At 42.5% G+C, this 24,022-nt stretch overlaps 1 protein-coding gene across 1 annotated transcript in view; it reads left to right on the top strand.

The window, feature by feature from the left end:
* The window catches only part of adgrl3.1 (adhesion G protein-coupled receptor L3.1), a 146,915-nt gene that overhangs the window by 13,988 nt on the left and 108,905 nt on the right, over nt 1-24,022 (top strand). Inside the window, 1 exon segment of the mRNA XM_061679024.1 lies at nt 3,945-4,026. The gene's annotated coding sequence lies outside the window, so the exon portion shown is untranslated.

Raw genomic sequence — 24,022 nt, forward strand, 5'->3', positions numbered from 1 at the left:
CTTCACTTTTCTATTTGAAAAACAAAACAAAATACTGTCTTCAAGTGTTTCTCTTGTGGGAGCGAAGCAAGCAGTAGTGCACAGCTAATGTATGCATGAACTTTTGCAGTGGCGGCTGCTTAATCTAGTCATTGGAGTTTTTCACCCCTTCATGCAAACGAGTTCTAATGAAAAATCTCATTTCATGCCTTGTACCAACCTGTTCCTTTCACACCTACACATTTAGATCTGTTTCTTTCCACCTCTGTTCCTCCATTCGTTATTCATTGATCCCAGCATTGTTGACCGGCTCAGTGTGAATAATGAATTCTGTGTTCTGAGAGAGGCCAGACACGAATTAAGATGCTGCACGGGCGGGCGCTGAGGGGGCCAGGGGGCTTCACACCTTACTTATTTCTTTCGCTGAGCTGTCGCCTCCGGCACGTTCGTCCGTCGTCCAGTTCAGGCATGCGCGCGTGGGGCATAAAGTACATGTACAGTATATTTAGGAGTATGTGTGTTGTCCTTTGTTGCAGTCTCTGGCCACTCAAGCAGAAAGGTATTGCTCCTGGCCTCTTGTACTGCCTAATAGACACAATTACTGCACAGCCCCGCTGGAAAGCTTCGCGGCGGTCGCGGCACTGACGCTGTGCGGATATTCACGTGGGCGCTACAGTCGGTGAATGCGTTCACATTTTTTCCCTGTTAAAAATATTTTCATTAGGGATGGGGCAAAATATCGATATTGCAATACATCACGTTGTTATTGCTCACAGTAGAGTATTGATACACCTCCATCCAATATTGATGCTGTTGCTGTCCGATGTGCACTTTAATGACGAGTGTTTTAATGGAATGTGAATCTTGCATTTCTCCACGATGGATGAATCGTGTCTTAATTAGCTCCCTAGTCTGTTGAATAAAGATGTTTTGAGCAGGTGACTGACAAAAAAAAAGTAATGACTGAAACAATTCCGATTAGGGCACATCTCAACAGTGGGTGGGTAAAGTCACGGTTAAATTGAATGATGAATTATGCAAATTATGAATTATGAAAATTATAACATCACGTTATCATTTTAGGAACTATCTCCCATTAAAAGCTGAGAAAGTGTTATAAACATAAATCAGCTTCAATGCTTTAAGATTAAATGAACATGAAAATAGACATTTTGATAATAAATCAATGATAACAAATGTTTGCGTTCTATACAGGTTTTCTATGCCCCTAAAAAATGAGAATATAATTTTTAAATTAATTTATTTCATTGTTTTAATCTTATGTATGATTCATTTGCTTGAAGACAAGTTTTCACTTCAGTTACAGAGACAGTGTTGTATTGTGATTGTTTCCCCCCCCCCCAATATATCAATTATTGGATAATGTCTGCTTTGTCTTGTTATCGTTGGCGAAATATTGCAACGTTGTATCTCAAGGTACTTTGTGATTCCTACACATACTATAGATTTAGTATTCTTCTTCCGTTATTTTTTTCTGATGCTTAATAACGGCGCCATCGTGCAAATGATTGACTATCAATCAAAGATGTGTGCGTTTGTGTGTGTTTGCTATTTGCTTTCTGAAGCCCGATGGTACAGGTATTTGACTTTTTCTGCAAGACGGTCAGAGTTGAACTCATGGACAGAAAAGCGAACATGTGCCACGACACTGCCTCAAAATCACCGCAAGGCATTCACGAAGAGGTCCATCAGACTGCTCTGATGTCTTCCCTTATTCTGCACACAGCTGCTCTGAGGATTGCTACGATAGGCTGTGTATCAGCATTTTAATCCTCGATAAATGTCTTTCTGTCATTCTGGCTCGGCACACCGATGCACTTTTTGAGTTGCAATTCCGAGTCTTTGTGTGTCAAAGTCTGGCTTGAAACGTTGGCAACAATTGTTGCGCGGCAAAGCCGAGGCCAAACCGAGAAAGTCGTTGCGGCAAACAACAATGCCACGCAGCTGCCGACATGCGCACACACCGTGTTATTCCATTTAACACTTTCGCTTTCAGGTTGACCTTGGCGAGACTAGTTTGCGTACTGTAGCTTAAGCTGGTATTGGACTGGGATACCCATAGTGATGTGGAAGAGTCTAAAATTTGTGTTCACACTAGCACCCTTGAATTCGTTTTCAACTCCAGTTCATTTCCCCCTAGGTGCGTATCAAGATGGACAAATCAGAATCAGAACATAAAGACACTTAAGTGAATTTTGCATGTGATGTGAAAGCCATCTGACCTCAGTCAGCGACAGCATGCGTATAAGCGCATTAATGTAGCCACTTCCTCCTTGCATTCTGTGATGCACGCAATAGTGCAACAGCATTCGTTGATAGCATCGGCAGCTAACGGAAGTGTTCTGATACGCTCCAACCGCAACACAGGTGGCATCAAAACTGATTAGACCAGTAATTTAACGGACGTGGCCTTGGATGGGCATATCGACGTTGAGCAAAATACTGTCAAGATTGGGCTTTTTCGTGGTATTGGAGCCAAGGGCTAGTGGACGCATGTTTGATTTTCAAAATCAAAAGGGCAAACAAGGCATGTGGAATATTCAAAAAAGTGCTTTACTAACAAAGCTAAAAAAAAAAATAATAATAAACAAGATTCAAAGTAACAAACAAACAACTACAAAAGGAAACACGACATCACAAGGGAACTGACTGACAACAACAACGATTCAACCCCGACTGACAGAAAACGGCGCTGAATTCAAGCAAACTGACGAGACAATGAGGCACACGTGGACAAGACACGAGTGACTGGAGGGAGCTGATCGGTAGACACAAGGAACAGGCTTAACGAGAACAGGTGGAAATGATAACCTAACGAGCAAGACGAGCCATGAACATGGGTCACAATAAACACAAGACAAAACATGAAACAGAACTCTTTATCATCTAAACCACAAAACATACTTTTATTGAAAAGGTCTGACAGCAAAGCAAAGCAAATTGATTGATATAGCGCATTTCATACTCAAGGTAACTCACTGTGCTTTACTTGATTAAAAGCATTTAAAAACAGAAGAAAAAAAACAGCTTATAAACATAGAAAACAGCGTACAGTGCAAGAAAGTGCTCTAAAAAGCATGAGAAAAAAATGTGAGTTTTTAACCTGGACTTCAAAACATTCTCACTTGGGTCTGCCGTGACTTCTGTTGGTAACTTCTTCCGTTTGTGTGCAGCGTAACGTTATTTATTATTATTATTATTATTATTGTTATTTTTTTAGCAAACATCAGTTTGGATCCATTTTGTGCCGCTTCCTTTGCTTATCGCTCACGAGTCAATAGAACAAACCTTCTTCCTGTTGACATTTTCGGGACCAATAAGAGAAGAAAGCGACATCGGGACTCCTTTTGGTATGTTTGGAATTTTTACTGTGTCGATTACAAACTGAACCGGGGCGGACTTGAACCCAGCAAGTGATTCGTACTTGAGAAAGCGAAGAACAGATGTGAAAGTACCCGAACTGAATAAATGCTACTTTCTATGCCAGAAATCAAACTGGCAATTTGACTGACTGTGGTGTTTGTCATAGAAACGGTGCCCATTTAAATAAGTTGTCCTGGCGCAAGCTGACGCATCGGCGTGGCGGTAGACCATTACGCCATCATGGACTTTGATAGCGTGTGACTTCCAGAGTCATTACATGACAAAGAACACGGCCACACGAGGACCTTGCGCGCACACATCATTGCAAGCCCTAAACAAGCAATCGGCAGCGAAAATGGCCTCGTGCTTCTTTTCTTTGAGTGGCTTATGGCTATTCAAACAATCTGGAGGGTCCCATTATTCTCACAGTGCAGCCCATATTCACTTCACATTATGGCTTTCTGTCTCTGTTGTGAAAAATGACTGAAGCTTAACTTCAGTGAGCTCCAATAACCGCCAGTACCTCCCACTATCTCTTTGCTTTATCGTTGTTTTTGCTCTCTCTCTCTCTCTCTGTGCAGGACTTGGACGTCTAGCTGTCCAGTGAGATGTGATTCCCTGGGCATTCATAACACTTTGACAAAGCAAAGTGTGCTATAAAAGGTAAGAATGTGACGGTATGTGCGAGTGGAGGATCGCGTTCTCTGAAGAATTGAATGGGAATTCATACGGAAAGTTCAGCACTAGCTTTTCCAGACTAATTAGCAGCAGAATGATCATTGGATGAACCCCAAATAGTTACCGCAACACAAACATGACAGCCACACTGCAATGAAATAGAACCTTATTGAGCCAATGTAGTTTTGCTAAGCTATTATTATTGTCTTAACATTCATTAAGAATATAATTTTTTTTTCAGGTCGTAGTGCCTTACAATAGTGCCTTACAATTTTTGTACAAATTCCTACGACATCATTGTGTGGCTAAAGACAAATTACATACAACAGTCATTATTTTAGATTTTCACTTTTTCAAGCAGGTCAAAAGCATAAAAATGTCCACGTCAAACAGCCGCCATCAGAAAACCTTCATAGTTATGGAAACTTGATCAACTATAGGCCGCCTAAACAAATCTCTCTCGGAATGTTCTGAATTCCTTTTGATGCATGTCTCCTATCAAGCATGCAAATTCTGCATGCAAAGATTTGGGACTTAACTGACGTCATGTGTTTGGTCTTGAGATCGGAAACCGGTTGAATCAACAGCACCTCTGCTGGTTGCAGCCAAATCGCATTCTCCATTTTGCCTCGTCACTTTCAAGTTGCAATAAATCAAGAGTGGATAAGAAACTCATGGATCAATATGGATTCTTATTCCTGCATATACTGTACAGGCAATGTTTTAAGTAGCATTTTGACTCATCATTATCAGTGGTTGAACCACATGTTAAATCAATAAAACACGAAATCCTCTTGTAATTTCAATAAGAATGACCAGGGCAGAGCAAAATAAAATCAAACGCAGCTCAAATTTCCTTTTTTTTAGGATAACATTTTGAAAGGGCAAGAGTAAAACACGATAAAACAACAAATGAATAAAAACAGCTTTAATAACAAACAACAAGCGCTGCAAATGCTCAAGCAAGATTTCATTGAGTTCGAAATTCTACAACTTCAAATGTATTTGACCGGAGGTTCCACTGTATGCGCTCTTCTATTAAATGACATTGCATTATTTTATGACTGAAAATAATACACAATCTTATGCTTTGTGACAACAGGCTGAGTACACAATATGTCCCTCCATCATCATTTTAACCTCCACCGAGATAATGAGTCACAATAGGTTTGCCATACGCAGTGCGGGCCTGGGCCACAGTCACGAAGATATACCCACGCACCTGGTGTGCTGTTTTTGCAGAAGCTGCTGTACGCACCGTGATGATATTTGTTTAAGGACCCAAATTCGACCCATTGTTCTCTCTGGGGATCTCTGGGCTCCATCTGTGCCAGAAAGTGCACTAATTGGTCGGACAAATGTGCCCTCTCAGACTGGTAATGCAATCAGATGTGACAGTGTGATGTGAGAGTACACAAATAGCACGCAATGTGCAGCGCTCGTTACGTACAGTAGAACAATCTAGATTTTCCTCTGCGGCTTAATCTAGATAAATCCACTGCTGTTAAATAATATATAAGGTAAATAAGAAGAGGTCGAGTTCAATAAGTCTGACAGTAAAACAACACAGAAGCTCCGCCATGTGGCGCTTACACAGCCAGACATTCAGTGTTCATTAGTTGTTAACTTTTTAGAAGTAACTCGGTCTATATGGTAATTGGTGACAGGTGTTTGAGGCGCCTGTTTGCTGGCTTCGAAATTTCCACGTCGATCACGTCCCGTCCGTGTCAAGGCCGCACTGCAAACGTTGCAGAGCACAAAACGGCATCGCGATCGCTTGCATTTCAGTCAACCCGCTGCGGCTTGACGGCCTCGAGGGATGTTGGAGCGCGAACGCAGGCTTGCATCTGTCCGCGAAGCCACTCAGCGCAACTTATTTACAGTACATTTACAAGCTGAGCGAGGCCTGTAAAATGGCGGATTTACGAGCACCTTTTTAATTAGAGATACTGTCTTCTCCAGTCGGCCTGATGACTTGTACGTTCAATTTATTGGCGACAGAGGAGGGTGCTGTTCCCGGCTATCGGCAGGTAGCCTAAACATCCTTATTGAAGTGGGGGGGGGTTTTTTCGTTTGTTTTTTTAGAAAAAAGGAAAAATATGTCACATCATTCATGTATAAAAAAAAACCATGAAAGTTTATATCATTTTAGTTGTTTTTTTTTGTTCTAGGTCCCTAGATTTTATTTTTTTTGTTAGCTTAAAGGTTTCACAAGTTGTTATTTTATACGATGAATGCACGTCCTTTGACAAGTTGTACTTTGACTTGCCAAAATGTTTTTATTTTTACTACAGTACAAAATAATTTACACTCCTTAGACGCTTCATTACATATACTTGCACAATCTAATTCAATACAATACAGGAACTGTATGAAAATACTGCCCTCACAAAGATTATCCTCTGTTTTCATTGAAACTGTCAGAAAGTTGAATTTAAATTCACACACATGCTCTTAATATTTTGCGCCATGAAGCAACCAAACATACAACTTTGTGTGTGTGTGTGTGTGTGTGCATTACTGTTTACAAAATAACTTTATGATACTGTGCTTGGTTGTTGGACATCATCTTCATCCCTCCCTCCCATGTAGCGAAACAATGTTAACCAAAATATTAGAAATGACTCAAGCGCAGTTCTACCTCACTGTCAACTAAAAAGCACAATAATGTTGTTGAATGAATACTTATGACAGTGTCAATCCAAACTGAACATGATTTGTAAAAACAAAGAACGTTTAGTGGCTTCCGAATGAGATCGTGCAAGTGTACCTAATATTGTGTACGAGCTATCTGTGTGGATATGCGTTGGCGTATGCCTTAATGAACTTCCTGTTCAGCGTGTCACCCCTCATGTTTCCCTTCCTGGCTCTCCCAAGAGCCGCAATGCCCCTTTTGAAATCTAATTCTGTAATACAAATGCTTCATTTATCCAAGACAATGAAGCAAAGAAAGAACAACAGGAAAGGGGACATATCAGTCGTCATGTTGGGATGTGAGGCAGGCATGTTTTTCTCGCTCTGCGTGCAAATTTACGCAAACTTAATTTCATACATTATCAGACATGACCACTATCGGTTTCATTGTGTAAATAAATGATCGCATGTAAAGATTATCACAAGGTGGACTAAGAAAACGAGATACTCATTTATTAATTCAAATATGACCTGAATATTTCCATGCACAAATGCCAATAATACAGCATATGATAATCATACAAATGAAAAAGTTGCATTTATATACATAGTGTGGCCCTGAGTGTACCATACAGCTGAAATGGCCGCTGGCATTAATCATAAATTCCGCCATTAACGAATAATGTTCAGTTTGACTGACACAGTCAGCAAGGTATTAATTAACAATTTGTTTATTGTTGTGGCTCACAGTGGCGCTCCACTTCATACCGAGAACACTTTCTAATTAACCGAATGTTTTGCTCGGTGAGTGTACTGTATATTAGCATTTGTATGCTATTATGATTCAAAGGCCAGCTCCATCAGCCCTTACACTCATTTTATTGGCTCTCTCACACACACACACACACACACACACACACACACACACATGTAAATGCTCTGTTGTTCCCCCGCCATCAGTACCCATTAAAACAAGCTTATTGTTCAAGAATATGACCTTTGCCTTGAGTGGAGAGGCCTTTGTCCTAAAACAAAGGGGTCCATATTGGAAACTCTGCCAGTCAATGCTGTCCCTCCAGCTGCTCGAGGAACGGTACAAGCTTGTGCGGGGTCCAAGTTGAGGGCTTGGAGGAAAGAACTTGTGGAGTGTGTGTGTTTGTGTGCCCGCATGTTTTTTTTTTTTTTTTCTGTATTGTTTTTTTCTGTAAGATGCAAGCCTGTTCTCAAGAACCACCAGATGGGCTAGCACAATTAAAAACAGGCATCTTCCCTAGTGTGCACATATGTGCGCACGCCGATATGCACCCAAACACGCTTAGAGAGCAGGACACTAAGCAGATGTCTCTGTAAAATGACACCTGATAGACGCTGTGATGGAAGACGAAACGGGGGTGAGAGTGTCGCAAGAAATACACAAGTAAGTCTGGTACAGTTTTTGTGGCGGTGAAGCAAAAGGTGGACCCAAGAGCAGGGAAGCAGAGAGACAGCCAAGTGTTCAGGAATTACTCCCCCCCCCCAAAAAAAACAAATATTTTCAAAAGACAAAAACTCCAAAAATCTAAACACAAAGCAATAAACAAACAGAAGGAAATAACTAAGGAACCGTGACAGTTGACAACAACGCTCCATCACAGACTGAACGAAAGCAAGGAACTAAATACTGACAAATTGACGAGACAACGAGGCACACCTGGACGAGACACGAGTGCCGGGAGGGAGCTGATTGGTAGACGAGAAACGGTGCATACGAAAACCGAACGAGCGAGACAAGACATGAACAACATGGATCACAAGAAAATAAGACATAACATGAAACAAAACTAAAGATAATATAAACCACGCAAACAACAATCATTACACAGTCAATCAATCAATCATTAGATGTTTGTCTGGTTGACGGTCTTTCCATAAATAGGAAACAATTATTAAATACAGTATTTAGTGGAACTTCCAAAGTCGCCCTGAATGTCAAAGAATTAGGAATTTAATCACAAATTGCTGCTTCAGCTGTCACTTGAGCAAGCAACAGATTAAATTTCATCATCTTTTTCTTTGTCTTTTTGTGTCTTTTGGAAGAGATTATTTCTAGTTCCTTACTTACTGTACTTACTATAGAGAAGATTATTTGCAGTTCCATATTTCCTGTCGGAAAATTTGTTTTCACCAATGTCAGCTGCAATGACAAGGAGAAAAAATAATGGGGTGATGGTGGGATTAATTGGTGGTGGGATTTAATATGATTCAATTCAGCTCGTGAAATAATGGCGCATTGTCAACAAATGATCATGCAAGTTATCTCAGTATTGGCTTTTCTGCGATCTATCAGGCCGGCTATATCCGAGTCCTCCATCTGTACATTAGGCCTCTTTGGACTTGTATTGTAACGTAACGTATACCCACGGTGACGTATCGGCTCACGGGAAATGATCTTGGGAATGAAAGGTCATGCTTTGGAATCCGACTATTACAGCGGCTGTGAAAATCTCGGCACTTGAAATCCCTCAACAACTACCACCGGGGCTTTGACCTCTCAGCACTTAACCTTCAGTTGTTCCAGTTGAACATTTGGGTGGCGTTGGCTTCGCAGAGCAGAGGCCAGCTGCGTCTGTGTTCGATGTGCAAGAGCCATCCAACCTTTTCCTTCCTCTCAAGCTACTCCGCCTTAGCCATTCATGCAACACATTTTTTTTTCTCTTGGTCAATGAGCCGGTTTAAATGAGGCTCATGACTTGGCAGCATGAAATCATGTGCTGTTTTGGTTTTGGAGTCCACCATTGAAAGTGAACTATAATGGAAGCTCTTGGTCTATTAATCTCAAGCTTTCATTGTTTCACCGCAGAAGCAACATTTAACTTATGGACAAATAGTTCTTCTCTTAACACACCTGGTTGAGACTGAAGTTTGCTTAAAAAAATAGCAGAAAAAAACCAACAACAACTTCTGTATTATTTCACAGCGAGTATTTGTCAGTAGCAGGTAGGCCAACCAACTTTGAACTTTGTTCCCCGCTAATGTATAACCCCAATTCCAATGAAGTTGCGACGTTGTGTTAAACACAAATAAAAACAGAATACAATGATTTGCAAATCATGTTCGACCTATATTTAATTGAATACACTACAAAGACAAGATATTTAATGTTCAAACTGATAAACTTTATTGTTCTTAGCAAATAATCATGAACTTAGAATTTGATGGCTGCAACACGTTCCAAAAAAGCTGGGACGGCGTCATGTTTACCACTGTGTTACATCACCTTTTCTTTTAACAACTTTCAATAAACGTTTGGGAACTGAGGACACTAATTCTTGAAGCTTTGTAGGTGGAATTCTTTCCCATTCTTGCTTGATGTACAGCTTCAGCTTTTCAACAGTCCGGGGTCTCCATTGTCGTATTTTACGCTTCATAATGCGCCACACATTTCGATGGGAGACAGGTCTGGACTGCAGGCAGGCCAGTCTAGTACCTGCACTCTTTTACTACGAAGCCAGAGTGCTGTAAAACGTGCAGAATGTGGTTTGGCAATGTCTTGCTGAAATAAGCAGGGGCGTCCATGAAAAAGACGTTGCTTGGATGTGCAGCATATGTTTCTCCAAAACCTGTATGTACCTTTCAGCATTAATGGTGCCTTCACCGATGTGTAAGTTACCCATGCCATTGGTACTAACACAGCCCCATACCATCACAGATGCTGGCTTTTGAACTTTGCGTCCATAACAGTCCAGATGGTTCTTTTATTCTTTGGCCCGGAGGACACGACGTCCACAATTTCCAAAAACTATTTGAAATGTGGACTTGTCGGACCACAGAACACTTTTCCACTTTTTACCATCTTAGATGAGCTCGGGCCCAGAGAAGCCGGCGGCGGCGTTTCTGGGTGTTGTTGATAAATGAATTTTGCTTTGCATAGTAGAGTTTCAAGTTGCACTTACGGATGTAGCGCCGAACTGTATTTACTGACATTGGTTTTCTGAAGTGTTCCTGAGCCCATGCGGTGATATCCTTTTCACATTGATGTCGGTTTTTGATGCCTTGCCCCCTGAGGGATCGAAGGTCACGGGCATTCAATGTTGGTTTTCGGCCTTGCTGCTTACATGCAGTGATTTCTCCAGATTCTCTGAACCTTTTGATGATATTATGGAGCGTAGATGATGAAATCCATAAATTCCTTGCAATTGTACATTGAGGAACATTGTCCTTTAACTGTTGGACATCTTTGCTTGTGAATGACTGAGCAATTCAGGGAAGCTCCTTTTCTACCCAATCATGGCACCCACCTGTTCCCAATGAGCCTGTTCACCTGTGGGATGTTCCAAACACGTGTTTGATGAGCATTCCTCAACTTTCTCAGTCTTTTTTGCCACCTGTCCCAGCTGTTTTGGAACGTGTTGCAGCCATAAAATTCCAAATTTATGATTACTTGCTAAAAACAATTAAGTTTAATTAATTGTTTGAACATTAAATATCTTGTCTTTGTCGTGTATTCAATTAAATATAGGTTGAACATGATTTGCAAATCATTGTATTCTGTTTTTATTTATGTTTAACACAACGTCCCAACTTCATTGGAATTGGGGTTGTATGATCCTTGACTGCATCTTCTGAGCATCCTTGACTGCGCCAAAGATACCAGCCCGTCCCTCGTGGAGCCTTAATTTCCCTCCAAGGATCGAGACAATGCACCGGCTTAGCAAACACACAAACGTCACTTGTGAGCATGAATACGGTACATTGCCACCTGAGTGAGGAACACGCACAGCGCTTCATCGCACGCACGCATCCACACACTTGACAACAGGGAAATAGCCTTCAGAGAGGGCTTTTGTCAACAACTTGGAAAAAGCACATCTATTTAGCACCGCTGTATTCCTTAAAGGATACGCCATCTTGTTTGTGAGACCAAACAAGTTTGCCACGTTTCACTCGCTCTCCCGTGTTGTTTCTCCTGCTTTTGTGTCGCTCCACTTTGGGTTCTAATGCTCATTGGGTAAACTCAGGTCTAATGTGAATTCGGAGTAGTATCACGAGCTGAGACTACACCAACTGCTACTGTTCAAATGGTTATATTTTATGTTTCATGCTAAAATCCTGTGCCTCATCCACGCGTGGCCCTCTATTCAATCCGCTCTTCAAAACTTGAATCTGTTCAGAACTTATTCTGACTGGTAATCAGTGCTCAAGACCTCGAGCGGCTCCCTGCATAAATGATCTGAGGAGCGAGCAATGAAAGTTTCATCACATATTCCTGCACAATTAAACTTTGATAAACATGGAGTCTACACACACTTACACAACGATTCTCTTTCACTTAGGCTGTAAGGAAAAAGTAGTGTCACAATACAGTGAGGGAAATATTCCAAATTCTGGCTTGTTTTGCAAATGCTGAGGGACGAGCACAAAACTAAAGAAAATTAGTGTGCATACATATGCATTTAATATTGTTTATGTTTCCATAGACATTCCTCACACTTTCCTTTTGTTTTTCAATAGAAAATAAAAGATAACATTTTGTATTGGCCTAAATGCAACTGGTTGACATAAGTAATCATCATTTTATATTTTAAGCTAATCTCATTGCATTACTTCTGTTATTATATATTTTGTTCACACTAAAAGCAATAGCAGTGCCGTCGCTAATCTAAATTCAAGTGGGGCATATTTGCATGGTTTCTGGGGATCGTTATAATATGTTGTAAAGTATGAACTGGTATTATTTCAACATGCTCACTGAGCTTTTCTACCCAATATTTGAATTATTGTTGTCAGAGCCCATTTGAAGCAGTGCAACCAGTGTATTTATAGAGAAGTTGGTGCCCCTGTATGATATGAGGAAACAATAACACATGCATGTAAAATATGGTGTATTAAACGTATAGCGTAATATAAAGCACACAATAACCATAAAATATTGCCTTATAGGAGAGCGATGCACGCTCGTAACGGTTGTCCTCCATCTGTTCCTTTGAATGAGTGTCTTCTCAATGCTGGCGCCCCTTTGCTGATTGGAATATATCAGCTCACGGGGGATATGAGACCGCAATAGGATCCAGATCTCTCCCAGGCGTGATTTGAATATGAAATGATTAAATTATTGATTTCAGTTATTTGGGTCCTGCGCCCTGAGGTGATATTGTAGCAGTGCAATCACCACGCTGACATTTAGCGTCCGTGTTTACCTTTACTGTCTCCGCTGATTGCTTCCAAATCGCTTGCCGTATGTCCTGCCGGAGCTCATTGTATCATCGCTTTTGTGCTATTTAGGGAAAAGTGATGGATGCAGCTTATCAAAAATGCAACAGTTTGTGCGCTCGGTGCTCGTGCAGAAAATAATAACGTGCCCTCGCAATCATGGAACGGTGACACAAGAATGCAAATGAACAATATTGAATATTTCTATCTGGAAAAAAACCCCAACAAATTTAACATATGTCTCAAAGCATAGGAAAAGAGTTTGAAGCTTTGGCCTTGCCAATGGTGGATATGTGAACTCGGATCCCAGCATTTGCCTGCAAGCTGTGCTCTAAAGCTCAACTCAAGCTCTGCAGGGACAATGAATGGCTCGTTTTTTTTCTATCTGATAATATTCCAGGTACACTTCTGAATAAGTGCTGCTGCGTCGCCTCAGTCCCTGTATACTTTGAAGAAAATCACTTCTCGGCTCTCCATTCGTTTCGTAGCTAGACGTGAAAATGTAATATCTGACGAACGTGTTTGCTGACAAATATTCCCAATATCACTGCGGACATCTGTCACCAGACATTTTATGCACACGGTTGCGCTGAGCCGCACGGCTGTCAAAGTGACTCCAAAAGAGGCAGTTTTAATGTCACTCCACTAAATAGAAATATGTTTTTTTAGCACCCACTGGTGAATTTCTTACTTGTGAGTCAAGTTGACAATGTGGAAAATGAATGCACTGTCCTAGGTGGATTCTTCCATATTTCTGATGCCATTTTCTCAGCAGTTAGACGATCCAACGTTAAGTGGATGTTTTATACGAGCATTGTGCTCATGCATTATTGAATTATGAACAGGGCTCGGTCTGGAAAGGGCCTTTTTGAATAAATATTTCAACACCCTGATCCACCAAGTTCCTACCTGCTCTGAAATGCAAGTGGCAAGGGAAGGGCCCTAACATCTCAAGCGAAAAATTATTTTGTTTCTTAACTGAATCAGCTAAATCTGCATCCACGCTGTTATAACTGAAAATTGCTGATTGGGACCAAGTCTGTCACAGTATTTCTGGCAAAGTTAAAACATTGTTCCTTTATTGAGGTCATCTGAATCTTTAGAAGTTTCATGAAACGGGAGAACAATAGATGTAAGGAGCCTGAGGATAGCGAACATTTTTAATCTTCTTTGCTGAGCATCACGCACAGCTGGATTGGATGACGAGGAAGACAAAGGCGGAGGCAGCAGGCAGAAAAAAAGAAGAAGAGTAAAGTATAGAGAGCGATTAATGTTCGGCTAAAGACAGCAATTTGGAATTTTTGGTTGGTTAAGATGACCACTATATTAAAATTGCAAACTTTTGGTACCGAATTGATGAGTTATATTTTTAAAAGGCAAGACTCATTCGGATGTGGTAGTATGCAATTGAACAGAAATTAATGGATGGTCAAACCTTTGTACATAGAAGGTCGGATCAGAAGAATGACTTTGGAGGACACCAAGAAGGCATGCAAAGCATGCCTCCCTCTATCGGTAGTTTAGTTTCCTTCCCTGTAATATTTTGCTTTGGTCCCCCCAAAGACTTGTCCCCCTTTCCCCCCTAGTTTGACGCCCCTGACTGTATTCAGAAGCAGAATCACAATCATCTTTATTTGCCAAGTATGTCCAAAAACACACAAGGAATTTGCCGCTCTAGTACGACAACAGACAGTCAATTGACAGAGAACACTTTGGAGACAGAAAGACATTGACAAAAAAAAAAAACAGTCACTGAGCAGTAAAGGGTTGCTAGTTATCTGGTAATGCCGGTACATTTTTTATTTTAATTTTTTTGACAATTGTGCAAAAAGATGCAGCGTCCTCTCGCACTTGGAGCAGTTCGAATGAGTAATATTGCAATAGTCCGGTGCAATGACCATTGTGCAAAGGGCACTGAGACTTCAAGGAGTGTATGCGGTTTAAAGTGACGAGTAGTGCGATCATCTGGGACAGTGTTGGTTGGGCAAATGTTGCAGATACTCCTCAATCATTGTGCAAATGGAGCAGATGCTACTCTGGCACGAGTGGCCAGTATATGCAAATAGTGCAGCGTGGCGAGACAACTACAGTGAGTGCACGAGTAATACATAATTGGCCCCACAGAAATGTGACAACGAACTCAAGTAAAAAAATTGCCATCATGTTGTAATGGAATTGTAGGTCAGGTGTTTAAGAAGTTGATCGCAAGAGGGAAGAAGCTGTTGGAATGTCTGCTAGTTCTAGTTTGCATTGATCGGTAGCGCCTACCTGAGGGAAGGAGTAGGAAGAGCTGGTGACTGGGATGTGGAGGGTCCGAGAGGATTTTGCACGCTCTTGTTTTAGCCCTCATTGTACGGTAATTTCAACCATGTTAATCCCAGGAGGACAACAACTGGTTTATTTTTGAGGCACAGATAAGAATCAGAATCATCTTTATTTGACCATGTATGTAAAAAAAACACACAAGGAACACAATAGTCGCTCTCGTACGACAACAGACACTCAATTGACAGAGAGCACTTTTGAGACATAAAGACATTGAGAAAAACAGTCACTGAGCAATAAAAGGTTGCTAGTAATCTGGTAATGCCGGTACATTTTATTTTGTTCTTGTCCTCTAGCAATTAGAGCAGTTTGAATGACTAATATAGCAATAGTCCAGTGCAATGACCATTGTGCAAAGGGCTCAGAGACTTCAAGGAATGTACGCAGTTTAAAGTGACTGGTAGTGCGATAATCTGGAACATTGTCGATTGTGCAAGTGGTGCAGATGCTACTCTGGCATAAATGGCCAGTATTGGTCAACAACAGATAATCAAATAGTGCAGCATGGCGAAACTACTACAGTGAGTCCACGAGTAATGTATAATTGGCCCGACAGAAATGTGACAACAAACTCAAGACAAAAAATTGGCGGCATGTTGCAATGGAATTGTAAATTAGCTGTTCAAGAAGTTCATGGCAAGAGGGAAGAAGCTGTTGGAATGTCTGCTAGTTCTTGCTTGCAATGATCTGTAACGCCTACCTGAGGGAAGGAGCCGGAAGAGCTGGTGACCGGGATGTGGAGGGTTCGAGAGGATTTTGCACGCTCTCGTGTCTTAGTTCTGGCAGCGTGCAAATCCTCAAGCGTGGGAAGGGGGTACCGACAATCTTTTCAGCAGTTTCCGTTGCAGTCGGAGTTTGTCCTTCTTTGTAGCAGCACCAAACCAGACTGTGATGGAAGAACACATGACTCATTTGATGAGCGCTGTGTAGAACTGCCTCAACAGCTCCCGTGGCAGGCCATGCTTCCTCAGAAGCCGCAGGAAGTCCATCCTCTGCTGGGCCATTTTGAGGACGGAGTTGATGTTGATCGCCCACTTCAGGTCCTGAGAGATTCCCAGGAACTTGAAGGTCTCAACGGTTGGCACAAGGCAGCTGGACAGCGTGAGGGGCAGCTGTGGAACCGCAGCTCCAGCCGCTCCAGCCGCTCCACTTCCTGTAGCCTCATCACCGTCTTTGATGAGGTCGCTGACGGTGGTGTCATCTGCACACTTCAGGAGGTTGACAGCCGGGTGGGTTGAGATGCAGTCGTTCGTGTAGAGAGAAGAGCAGCGGAGAGAGGACACCACCTTGGGGTGCCCCAGTGCTGATGCTGCGTGTGGATGAGGTGGCCTCCCCCAGCCTCACCCGCTGTGTCCTGCCCGTCAGAAAGCTGTAAATCCACTGGCAGATGGCAGGTGAGATGCTGAGCTGGAGAAGCTTGGAGGAAAGGAGTTCAGGGATGATGGTGTTGAACACTGAGCTGAAGTCCACGAAGAGGATCCTCGTGTAGGTCGCTGCGCTGTCGAGGTGTTCTAAGATGAAGTCCAGTCCCAGAATGAAATGATCTGGATGAATGAGAATATTCTCTAAGACCGTTGTTGTCCTGCGAAGGTGACATGAAATGATAGAAGGACGTACAGGATGCATTTTTTACCGCGCTGGCATGATTTGTGATCCATAAGAATTGTGCACATGCAGTTCTCAAAACAGCACGGCAACCCAAAAAGAATAATTTGGTCCGATAATGACTTCAGATATTTCTCCCACTTCTTCTAATCTTTTAACAGGCGCGAGCTAGTGTGATAATACATTTATTTGATTATCGTCCCCCCCTCCTGTCCCATAATTTCAAATTCAACTCAAATAATCTGTTCAACATGTTTTCAAAAGTTAACTGACTGAGGGGATGCGAGATTTCCAATTGTGATATGATTTGGGCGAAATGAAGTTGCAGGCCGCGCAACTTTGGGAAAATAGATTTTCATTAAGCTATCTTTTCACCAATCCATCCATCCATTCTCTATTGCACTTGACCTCTTCGGGGCACCCGCTAACAGTGGTCTTACATTGGCAAACATGATTTTTCATTGCGTTTGCAAAGATCATTCGTTATTGTTGTATATTGTTTCAAGTTGTCACTCCCAAACATTGGCAGCTCTCCATAGGGATAATAATTATGTGACGGAATGAAATGAAGGGACAACAAAAAATGCTAAATGGGCAAAACGAGTTCACGAGAGTTTCGATCTAGGCCACACACGTCATTTCCTGCCGTCGTCGTCTGGCTCCACTCACTGCTGAGGTGGCCGTTCTCCCTACTGTACATGACAACACTCGACCGCACGCATCCACACTCGCGCCAACTTCGCCCGGGCGCGCCTGTGGCTTTAAGGCAGCGCTTTGATGGATACGCTGTGACAGGACTGGGTCTGCAGCCCGGCGACTGAGGAAGCGAGGCGAGCGAGGGTGAGACGGACAGTGCAGATGAATCAAAGAGAAGAAAACAATGGCTGTGGCAGTGGAATCAACATCACTGCATCTCCAGTTGACATCATTGATCGTATCACAGGCACTTTTGTAAACCATTAACTCTCCCCTAATGCGAGCGAACGACAACGGTGGAGGCATTTAACAACATTATATTTACACTCATAAAACCATAAGGGAATCCCCCCACCCCCTTCTTCTTCCCACTTTCTTAATGAGAAAGACTGTCTTGAATTCATCTTTCTAACATCTCAGTCCCTACAAATTAATATTTTAGAGCGTTTAACCTACCATCACAAATAACAAACCTGACAGTTAATCAATGACTAATCGACAGTCTAATCCGCAATTAAAATGCCATTAGCGTAACTGGATATGAGCAGTAAAAGTGAGCTTCTTTTCCACAAATTCATAATGATAATCTAAAGCTATGTAGTCACTGGGGTCGTTTTTCAACTAATGTATACTTTAAGAGAATGTTAAGCACCTACTATTGGTGCCAGTGCCAACATTTAAAAAAAAAAAAAAAAAATGATGCCTTATATTGTCATATCACGTTTGCTGGCTTTTTATATAAACCAATCTGTATGACTCAAGCAATTTAAGGTGTCACTACAGGAATGTAGAGCCTGATATTTAAAATTTCAGCAACACAAAGTACAGAAGAAAACGTAGTGGTAGTATGTTGTTTTTTGAAATTATGATTAGTACATTTACAATAGTTTTTTATCAAAAGATCGGTAGCCTATTTGTTTGTCCGGAAACGGACGGAAAGACAAGTAGACCGACTTGTTTTTGATTTCCTTCATTCATTTTTTTTCTGTATGACCCTAATCAATTAATAGGCGCTGTGTTATGCGTTTTCGAATCTCCTTATAGATGCGCAGAGATGAGCGCTAAAAAGTCGACAGGAGTATAAGGGCATCTAACCGGAGTGAGATGAGCTCTGCTGATTCGTCAAAGCCACAATCGCCACCTTTTTTGTTGACAAATGTTCCGTCTTCTCACGCTGATTCGAAATCGCTGCCAGCGAACGATGAAATGAGACTTTGTCCCTCCCACCTGTATTGTTGCAGTCAAGCACTGCAAAAAAATACAAATACCAAATGTTGCTTTGTGTGTAACATTTACACTGCTGAATATATATTTGCCACATCTCATCAGAATCATCTTTATTTGCCAAGTGTGTGAAACACACACAAGGAATTTGTCTCGGGTCGTCGGAGCCGTTCTAGTACGACAACAGACAGCCATTGTGACACAAAATACTTTTGAGATACACCGTAAAAACATAAAAACACACTACGGCGAGTCATTGAGCAATCAAAGGTTACCCCTAATGTAATGCTGATACAATGACAATGACATTGAGTCCTCTAGCAATTTAGAGCCGTTTGAAATAAATAATTTGGTACAGTGACATTTGTGCAAACGGTGCACAGAGTTCTCAAGCACAAGAGCAATGAGAGCAATTACAACAGCAGAATCAACAAAGCAGTCTTTGCAAAGGCCCGCTCATTGTGGAGCGATTAACTTACCGTTCGTATTATTTTTGCCGTCTGACGCTCAACATTATTTCCGTTCTCGAGCAAAGTGAATGAGTGAATTGTGCAGTTGTACCCAGTTTGGCTTGGTCTTAAGTTGTTACACTTGTGTCCAATTATGGTCGGGTACCGAAGGGTTATTTGGTTGATTCCGATGGCTTTTGGCACTCCCACTCCCACCGACTCCCTCCATCCATCCTGTAGCCTCCATCCCTCTGTCACTGCTTTATCCCACACTTTCATCTCAATTTTCCTCAGCCTATTTCCTTCTTGACCTCCCTATCTCCTTCATCTCGCTCTCCCATCGCTCTCATCTTCTCTCATATTCTTCATCTCGCTCCCTTTTCCTCCTTGCTCCCTTCTTCCATGCCCGTCTAGTCTCATGAGGGGAGGAGGGCGCGTGCAGTTGATTAGACGGGAGCATTAGAAAGTTCACGTCGGATCAGAATGTGGTGTATAGCCGCCGGGCAGTAAGGAATCCAAACGCCGGAGCATATAGACGAGGTTGTCGGCGCCGGATTTTCAGGGTGGTTTTGGGCGCATCGGATTTCCGGGAGCATCCTCGGAGCGGTCGCGGCAGCCGCGCGGAAACGGCAGTGGTCCTGTCAAAGCCGAAACTCGCCCACACGCGTTTTTCTGACGGGCACTGAATGCCAAACACGGAGGCAGAGGAGGGCGTGCTGAGCGCATTGCTTTGAACTATTCTGGAGGGGGAAAATATTTTTGTATCTAGAAATTCCCCCAGAAATTGGTTACGAAGGCCGAGCGATCCTGTCATAAAGTCAAAAGAACAGCAAAAAAGAAATACATCGATTGTATTGTATTGTTCATTGGTTAATGCATCATTTCACATCATAGAATATCACACCGCAAGGTCGAGTCGAAGTGGAATTTTTGTTTATATTTCGCTTTGGAACAACTGTACGATCCCTGAAAACATTTTTAAATGTAGTAGTTAGTTTTTGCCGTTTCACTGTTTCCGTATAAATGCTCTAAAAGCTCTGGTTGTGAAAATGGTGAAACACAAAGCATATGTACATGCTCATCACAAAGGACAGAAAAATGGTGTTTGTTGTTTTTTTTTTTTCCAACCAGCATTTATATTACAGGGTTTTCAATTGTTTCTGGACGTACGTTGTCATTTGGACATTTTTACTGGGCAATATTTCAAAAGAGAGGCCATTGAACCCGAATAATTCAGCAGCAAAATGTCTTTTGGATTGTAGTCAATCAGTAATCAGTCATTATCTTTGAATGGTGAGAATCTGTTCATAAGTGTTAATGTTTTTTGCGCTAATGACGTGAAACATTTAGCTTGGTTTGATTTGCAGAATAACATTCAGTATGAATGTTAATCTCTCTTGCATTAACTCAGCATTCACTGCACTGATATTAAGGGTGATAAAATCCAAATGTAAATATGATAAGAGACATTTGACCGTGGTAAATAGCTTTAGAATCAATCTCATCTCTTGGCATTCACACATTATAAATATACTTTTTTTATGCGGATTCCAATGAGGCCAAACATCAGCCTTGTCTGTCACAGACAATTCATTTCATTTCAAAAACGTATGAAGAGATTTAAATGTTAAAACCATAAATGAATAAAACGGTCAATTGAAGCAAGAATGATGGAGATGGAATTACAAAATATCAGGCTACATTTGGCTATTCAGACGCTGCCTGACTTTAAACTGACCACAGCGCGTGGGGCTGATGTCGGGGTGACCTATTGCTCTGAGGCGAAACACTCCCGCACTTCTTTGCCGGGAAGCCACACAAAAAAGATTTACAAGGCACACTGCACTGTATGTTATAAATTGCCAGCCAGGCCGCTTGTCTTCAGGGCACCATGACAATGGCGCACATTTCTACAGCGACGCAGCAGCCCCCTCACCCATCTCATCGTGTGTGCGTGCGTCCAACTGTAGCGTAGAAAACAACTCCTGGGTGGAGCCATATTGCAGCAAACTGCATCAGGCCGGCGTGTACGAGGGATCAACACGGTCGACGTCCGATTTGTTCGGATCACGCAAATTATGGAAATGGTAATCATCTGTTCCAGGGACAAAAATCTAATTGGTAACAGACATCTGCCAATGCAATCAATACACCTGTCCGCCATTTCAAAGCGAGCCTGACGTCGATGGATTACGCTAATCTGCGAAGTGGACACAACCGCCTCTGCCCAAACATGGCCACAACAACAACAAAAATACTCACTGTACATCTCATTTAAAGCAAAAATTAAAACGGTGATCTTATTGCTCATTAGAAGGAAACTCATTACACACACAATCTCGCTATGGGATCGATACCCGGCGACACGGTGGACGACTGGTTAGAGCGTCTGCCGTACAGTTCTGAGGTCCGGGGTTCAATCCCCGACTCCGCCCGTGTGGAGTCTGCATGTTCTCCCCGTGCCTGCGTGGGTTTTCTCCGGGCGCTCCGTTTTCCTCCCACATCCCAAAAACATGCAGGCTAGGTTAATTGACACCTCTAAATTGCACGTAGGTGTGAATGTGAGTGCGAATGGTTGTGTGTTTGTATCCAGCTCAGGGTGTGCCCCGCCTCCTGCCCGATGACAGCTGTGATTGGCTCCAGCAGGCCCGCGACCATTGTGAGGATAAGCGGCTCAGAAAATGGATGGATGGGATCGATACCAAAGCTTGCAGTATTGCACACCCCTAACGAGGAAGTTGTTTGTTGTTTGTCACGTTAAAGAGAGTTCAACCCTGACCGGTACATTAAAAAAAAAAAGAAAAACTGTGACTCTTTATTAATTAGGATTTTTATTTGGTCGAAGGGGGCAGCCGACACACGCGCGGGGAGACATGTTGAGGCCGTCACGTCGAGACGTCCGCGTCTTCGGGAGCTGACAGTTTGTGCCGAGCCCCCAGTCACTCTCGGGGGCCCCTCGCTGTTAATCATTATCAGCGGAGGGCAATTACAAGCGGAGGGGAGGGGGTCTCCATTCAAAAGCACTCGCGGTGGTCCGAATGTGTGCGTTTGGTGTATTTGCACAGCAGCCGACCGATGCATTTCACTGTGCAGGTTTGTTTACAAGCGCTCGTCTCCCTCATTACAGGCAACGCGACGAACACCCGCCCGCCCGTCCCGAATTGTCTTTTTGAGCTACCTGCGCGAGTGTGTGTGTCACTCGAATCAAATTTCAGGCTGTCTACCAGTCTGGGGCTGATGATGATGTGCTTGACTGCCCTCTCACTCTCTGTCACCCACACAACCTCATTACGCACACACAAGAAGGGTCCGTGGTGGGTTAACCCACCCTAGCAAGCCAACTGGAGGTAATTTAGCATAGCTTGGCAGACACATGCCATTTTACTGAACACAGCGCACGTCCCCCTGAGCTTTGCTCCGCTCAGACTTTTCACTCCAATGGAGCACAAACGAGTGAGCGTCTCAAGAAAGACAGGAAGTGGAGGAAGAGCAATAAAAGAGGCATTTGTTGGCAGGCGCCCTCTTGCAGCGGTACAAGGCATTACAATATTAAAGTGGATCATTATTTATGCAAATGAGGTGCAACACAATTATTTATTAAGAGCATGACGGTCAGTATTGACTGACAATTTTGGAAGTGTTTCATCTCTTTATCTTGGGATATAGATCTCACAGATTTAGAAATGTAACTAATATTGCTTGTGTATTTTTCTGTTCGGCTCTTTAATTACAATATGCAATTTGTCATCAAGTGTTTTTAGCATTTGTTTCAGAAACTTGTGATTTGCTAATGATGCACGTCTTTACTGTCGTCTGTCACGGGTGAATTCCGCTGTTTGATTGAATTCTAATTAGGAAAAACCTGCAAACGCAATGAACAAGGAAATGATGGGATTTTCAGTTTAAACGCCGCCCCCCCCCCCCCCAAACACACACGCAAACGCGCACACGTGCACACGATATTATTCCCGGGCCTGGATGCAGGGTGTGTTGCAGACATAGCATGGGCACATTTCCGAATTTCTGCCTCAAGGTTGCGGGGGGAGGTCGGGTATTTGGTCTCCTAGTGATAAGCATGTGTGGAAATGTGTGTTTCGCGTGTGCGAGCATGTGTGTGTGTGCATATGTGACATCTGTTGACAAGGTAGCCTAGTCCGGTCAGCACTCATTAGTGGAAGAGAGAATCCCCGAACGAGGAGTGCTGCGACAGACAGGACACACACACATCCACGCACGCACGCACGCAAACACGCTCACTGACTGCCAGGGTCAGATCGGCTTGGTGCAGAGAATCTGCACAACATCAATTAGTTCATAGATGCTTGCAATCTATTCTTGTGTGCGTGGCAACAGCCTGCAATGAGTTATTATTCACAACCAGAACATACAGGACATAAATACTAATTCTCCGAGGCATGCAATATATTGGTGATTGGATTATGCATTATAAATTCAGACACATTGTTTTACTCATGTCGACTTTCTTTTCCAAATGTATTGAACAGATGTGTGGAACAGAGGCAGAAATACAATTCGACTCCAAAGCTGAACACAATCCGTACCGAGACGCTGGCTTGGACCTTTTCAAATTTCAAAACCATTTTTCTGGAATCTGAGTACTGTAAAGTGAATAAATTCCTTGCAGGACATCACAAAAAAAAACTTTATTAACACAACAGACAATGCTTTCAGCAGTTTAACATTCTCCCAAGTATCAAAAGAAATTAACCACACTATAAATAACAGAGAGGGAACATCGTGGTTGGATTGAACAACTTGTTTTTCAGGCAAATATGAACTCCACATTGTAGAAATTTGGAGGTGTTTCTCTTTAGCAATTCCACCGAAGCTTGAAACAC

The sequence above is a fragment of the Phycodurus eques genome, chromosome 6 (assembly GCF_024500275.1).
Source record: "Phycodurus eques isolate BA_2022a chromosome 6, UOR_Pequ_1.1, whole genome shotgun sequence".
Classification (NCBI taxonomy): Eukaryota; Metazoa; Chordata; class Actinopteri; order Syngnathiformes; family Syngnathidae; genus Phycodurus; species Phycodurus eques.